The sequence below is a fragment of the Solanum verrucosum genome, unplaced genomic scaffold, assembly GCF_900185275.1.
Source record: "Solanum verrucosum unplaced genomic scaffold, falcon-dt-bn FXZP01000112.1, whole genome shotgun sequence".
Lineage (NCBI taxonomy): Eukaryota > Viridiplantae > Streptophyta > Magnoliopsida > Solanales > Solanaceae > Solanum > Solanum verrucosum.
Genome location: NW_026020441.1, coordinates 2,310,310 through 2,316,253, shown reverse-complemented (window position 1 = coordinate 2,316,253; position 5,944 = coordinate 2,310,310). Strand labels below are relative to the sequence as shown.

The following is a 5,944-nucleotide window of genomic DNA, read 5'->3' as shown; positions in this document are numbered from 1 at the left end:
GAAAGCACTAGACAGGTCTTTCATTCTAGTTCTGGACATTACTAAAATGAAAAAATTAGAAATTCATTCTTTTTGTTAATTTTATCATACAGGGATTACTTCAAGCAATGAAAGATGTGTTTCCTAAATCACATCACAGATTTTGTGCGAAACATGTTGAAGCAAACTGGTGCAAAACATGGAGGTCAGAGGAACTGCAGAAGGTATTTTGGTGGTGTTCATGGACCACATATGAGGAAGATTTCAAAGACAAACTCAATATGATTGGTTATTTAGATAAAACAGCAGCTGAAGATTTACGAAAATATCCTCCCAATGCGTGGTGTAGAGCCTATTTTGACACCGTGTGCAAGAACTATGAAGTGGTGAACAATTTCACAGAATCGGTGAATAAATGGATTCTAGAAGCTAGAGGCAAACCAATCATCAAAATGCTTGAAGAAATAAGAACTAACATCATGAACCAATTGAGAAAAAAAGAGGATGAAGTGAGATTTTGGGCTACTGAGTTTAGCCCAAAGAGTATGCAATTGTTCAATGAGTACATGAAAATTGCTAATAAATGTAAGGTTAATTTCAATGGTGATTATGGATATGAGATCACAGAAGGTTGTGATAGGCATACTGTAAATATGATTTTGAAGAGATGCACATGTAGACAATGGGATCTAAATGGAATTCCATGCCCACATGCAATTTCTGCAATGTTGTACAACAAGCTGGACCCTTTGAGTGAAATGAGTTAGTGGTATAGCAAAGAGGCATTCCTGCTTACCTATAGGCACAAATTGCAACTTGTTAGAAGTGAAAATTTTTGGAAGGTGGATCCACATCAAGCAATGGAACCACCTGACCTAGTGAAGATGGTCGGCAGACCCAAAACTAAACGGGTCAGAAAAAAGGACGAGGCAATTAAGAGGCAAGGCGAGTGGGCAAGTTCAAGAAAGGGAAGAGTTATGACATGTAACAACTACGGAGAGCCAAACCACAACAGTAAATAATGTAAAAAGGTAAAATATCTTCAATGCTAATAGCAACTTACTTTTTTCCTGAAGTTCGATTTCTAACTTGTATTTTTTACTTACAATAGCTTGTCAATACAATGCCAATGAAAAGAACCAGGAAATTAATTGATGAACCTGAAGAGATAAACCTAACAGCACCCCAAGCAAGCCAAGTTGTGAACTTCACGTCCACACCAACATTGATGCATCATGCACCACAGTTTTCAAGTCTAAGACCAAGCATTCCAAGTAAGACGCCAGATTTTGAGTTATCTGAAACTTCAAAGCAAAGATCAAGCAAGCCAGATGCTACTACATTGATACATACCGTTCATCTAGATTTGACAATCAACTTCCCAAATCATGATCCAGATCCTACTATAAGGCCAATGGTAGTGTCAGAAAAAGCAATATTTCGAGCCAGGCAAGAGGGACCAATTCCTTCTGGAACAAGGATTATTAACTTTGTTGGTGATCACAATGGAGTGAGTGTTCCTTCAAATCATCCCTACTCACCAAACAACCTCACATTGAAGGGAAAAACTGCTATAACTCAAGGTTAATTGGAGATGCAAAATAGGCAAAAACTTAAGAAACTGAAGCCAAGAAAAGGACAAAAGTGATCTATTGGGTTGAAAAATATTTTTGTTATGTTTCATGGGTTTTAATTACTGATTATGACAATACTTTTTAGTTAATGTCTTTTCAGTTTACTCTTTTTTGTGGTGAACATTGAACATGAATGTCACATTATGCCACTTTATATAGTTAAGATGTAATTGTCTTGTTGCTGAAAATAGTGGTTAAATTGTGAAATGTTAACGCGCTGAAATGGCGTTTAATCTGCAACTACATTTTCTGTGTGTATGTTTGTATTTCTGCAGAGCTCTATTATGCTGAAGTAGCTATTCTAATTGTCTTGTATTGGCTAGATTGTCACGCCCCAAACTCAAGGGGCGCAACTGACTCCTAAAGCCAAAACTCAAGCCCGAGCCGACCCTGCTGAACCATTTGCTACTAGCGCATGGCAGTCACATGCAATTAAGAAAACAAACAAGTATATCTCGGCTTAAAACTAAGCCCTCGGCCGGCAAGACCCCTGTCAACAGATCTACAAAAGAACCAGCTACTCCCAAGAGTTCATATAAAGAAATATCCAACTACCACAGAAGTCTTGATTGGGCCGTCGAGGCCACCATGATATCTATACCAAAACTAAAAACAGGTAAATATCAATACAATACATCAAACAGCTCACAAGCTTCAGCAAACCAACAACATAGGCCAGCATGGCCATAACGTAGCTATAAACCCCACACACTAGTCTGCAAGCCTCTAAGAGTAGTAAAGATTGGTGGGACAAAGGCCCAGCTTACTCATGAGAATATATACAAAAAAAGGTAACAAACCTCCTAACTCTGGCAGCTCCAGAGGAAAGGGGCTGACCAATCGGATAAAAGTCAATCCTGTTGATATGGAGGTCTACTCGGTCATCTGTCAGGACCTGCATGCATGAATGCAGCGCCCCCAAGGCAATGGGGGGTCAGTACAAAATAATGTACAGAGTATGAAAGGCAATAGACTATGATAAGGTATCCTGATATACTGGAATAATCTGATAAATAAATTAAGGATAAGATAATTGTACTGACCTGCTTCTAAATCTAAATTTATCAAAAATAATAAAACAACAACCTAACCAAGCCCCCATAAGCTTGGTAGGTATAAATAACACACAAGACCACCTACTCAGGCCCACATAAGCCCGAAAGATGCCAATCAGCCTATATACCCCTATCGGTAGTCCCCTAGCCCTGCAAGCAGTCACATAGCCCTCTTAGGCATCAACATATCTTATAGACAACTCATAGCCCTCTTAGGCAACAACATGGCCCTGTAGGAAGCACATAACCTTCTTAGGCATCAATATATATCCCTGTAGGCAACTCATAGCCCTTCTAGGCATCAATATAGCCCCGTAGGCAACTCATAGCCCTTTTAGGCATCCATATAGCCCTGTAGGCAGAACATAACCCTGCTAGGCATAGATCACATTACTGCAGCTAACAACAATAGCCCAAAGGCAACAATAACAATCCAACAGCTAAAAGTGAGCAATTTAGTTATAGGCAACCTATATAAATAGCCTCTAAGTCGTGTCCAACATACGAATGTTACTACTGAATAAGAATCTCGATAAGAGAGGATTATACGCACTCGAGCAGCCAACAATCAACAATAATAGCTATAAGTATTATAACGATAACAACTCAATTACATTGCTCCTAAGCTTTAAGGAAACATGTCATAGGAAGAGAATAGCCTTAACATACCTTTTTCGCTAAATTCACGTGGCCTAAAGACTTTAACTCATAACTCCCTCGATACTACAACAAGGTAGGACCATAATCAACACACAAAATAAAAGATACCATGACAATACAATAAAAGATATGTATTTCTGTCGCAAATTGCTATTTGCTGCTTATAAAAGCTAGAGTCGATGAAAGAAGGGTCTTACCTCGATCTTAGGTTCGTAATTCACCTCAAAACCTTCAAATATATTCAAACCCCTGCTGTCCCAACACTAAAATATGATATGCTACGCAATCGATAAAACAAATTATACCACGATGTTGAGCCCAACGCGTAGAACAACTTTCGTCAAGGACTTACGTCGAGAAAATCTATATTTCACTTGATCCTAAAAATGGGTTTCTATGTTTTCTCTGTATATTTAGCTTAAAATGAAGAAAAAACTCGAAGAAGAAGATATATACAACTTTCCACCGACCTAGGGCCCCACCTCACGTGCCTGCTTGCGCAGTCCCACGAAAATGCGAATATCTCTCTATTCTGAAGTCGTATGAATGAACGGTTTGATGCGTTGGAAACTAGACTCGTAGACCTTCGATTCGATAGTTTGTGGGCCCCATAACTCTTTATAGATTGGGAGAAAACCTCCAAGACATTTGACCCAAATTTCAGAGAAATCTTTAAGAATGAACTTATGATAACTTCCGCAAACTTTTATTTTTCCACTTACCTAACTTCAAAACTTGAGATGCAACACTTGAACACTTAAAATAGGACATACCACATCATTCTTAATTTATTACTCACCCTCCTTGTCTTTCCACGAATATACGAGTTAATTTAGACATTTTGAAAAGTCGGGGTGTTACATAGATAATTTATATGAATGTAGTATTTTGACATTGGAACATATAAGTTGTGATCCTTTAGATTTAGAAGTCTATTTTTGTGATCCTTTAGATTTAGAAGTCTATTTTGAACTCTAAATTCTAACTGTCTTGCTGTTTGCATGTCTTTTATTGCTTTCATGGCCGTGACGGCCTCTGCACTCTTATCAGGCTACAAGTTTTGCAAAAGGATCATATGGTGATAAACTGGGAATTGAACCTGCAGCCTTCAACTCCAAAATTGATATGTGACTTATAATTAGACATTACGATTCTCGGAGTGCAATAAGCTTTCCTGTAATAGCTAGTAAAGTTTCCCATAGTCACATTATCATGTATTGTACATTGGACACAAGACACATCTTGCTAGTAATGCTGAAGTTGAACATTTAATATGAATAAATTACACTAATTTTTTTGTGAACTATCATACACAAATCGGTATTTCTTTTGTATTTTCATGCACAAAGATATGTCATATTTACATAAACAATACCAAGCTAACTTGCATAAGCATAATAAGAAGCTAATGGAAGAAGCAAAATGCATAGCAGATGAAACTAAATACCTCACCAAAAAACAGAAAACAAAATCACAAAAACCAACACCAAACTACTGGAGTTAGAGACAGAAAAAACCAACTAATGTACACAAAAAAGAATATGATATGTTACTAGGTCTCTAACTCAAGAAGGGAATTGATTGAGGTGTTGCTAAACCTCTGTGCAAGACCTCGGATGACAAGGACGACAATATCACGGAGGTGCCGCGAGTCTGTACCAGCAAATCCACTTCACTCTCACTGTCCACCACAATTCTTAACTGCATCAAAATTCAAACTTCTCACTCTCGCGTACTCGGTAACTAAAGATGTAAAACTAAAGCGGCAGACAAGAAACCCGACCAATTAGCAGAATCAAGACATGAATGACTCTTCTCTCTGTATCGAAGCCTTCAATCTAAGTTGTCTCTGTATTTTTTCTTTTCGCGCGCTAATTGACATGCTTATTTCCACACACAGTTTTGCTTCTCAATGATCTTTTCTCTGTGACTTCTTCTGAGATATTACGAGCGACGGGAGAAAACTGAAGACCGTTGTCTCTGTATTATCTCTATTTTAATGGGTAAAGTGATATGAGAGAGTGGATATTAGAATCGGGTTAATGGTTGGGTCGAATTTTACTAAATGGGTCGAATATAATACTAAATAGAAAGTAATTTTTTTATTATAATAAATGTATATACACATGGAGCCACGTAGGCTTATAAAAATGGTGTCATGATAAGTTAACTGTACAAGGGCAAATATATGCCCAAAGTAGGATGGTAGGGACAAATATATCAAAAAAATATAACAAAGGGTAAATATGACCCCTTTCTAAGAGTACAAGGACAAATATGACCCTTTTCCGTTATTATTAAATAAACGTTGTATGTATCTCATATGGACATCTTTGTGCCAACTAGGATCTAACTATGCAAAAAAGTACTAATTAAAGTTACCCTACATTAACACATACGGCCAAATCCTAAAACCCCTTCCACAATACAATTATTTATTTATTTATTTATTTAAAAAAAATAACACTGTTTTGTAGTACTCAACACCTTTAATGCTCCTCACCGGGGGCCCCTTTAGCCTACTCAAAAATGTAAATATAATATAATAATAAACCCACCCCCTTTCATTCATTCACTCACTCACTAACTCCCATCAAATTGTAAAGAAAATAGGAA

The 5,944-nt window shown here is 37.4% G+C and overlaps 1 pseudogene; it reads left to right on the top strand.

Annotated features, from left to right (window-relative positions):
- Positions 1-281: 281 nt before the first annotated feature.
- Positions 282-1,001, top strand: LOC125808377 (uncharacterized; annotated as a pseudogene).
- The last annotated feature ends 4,943 nt before the right edge of the window (positions 1,002-5,944 follow it).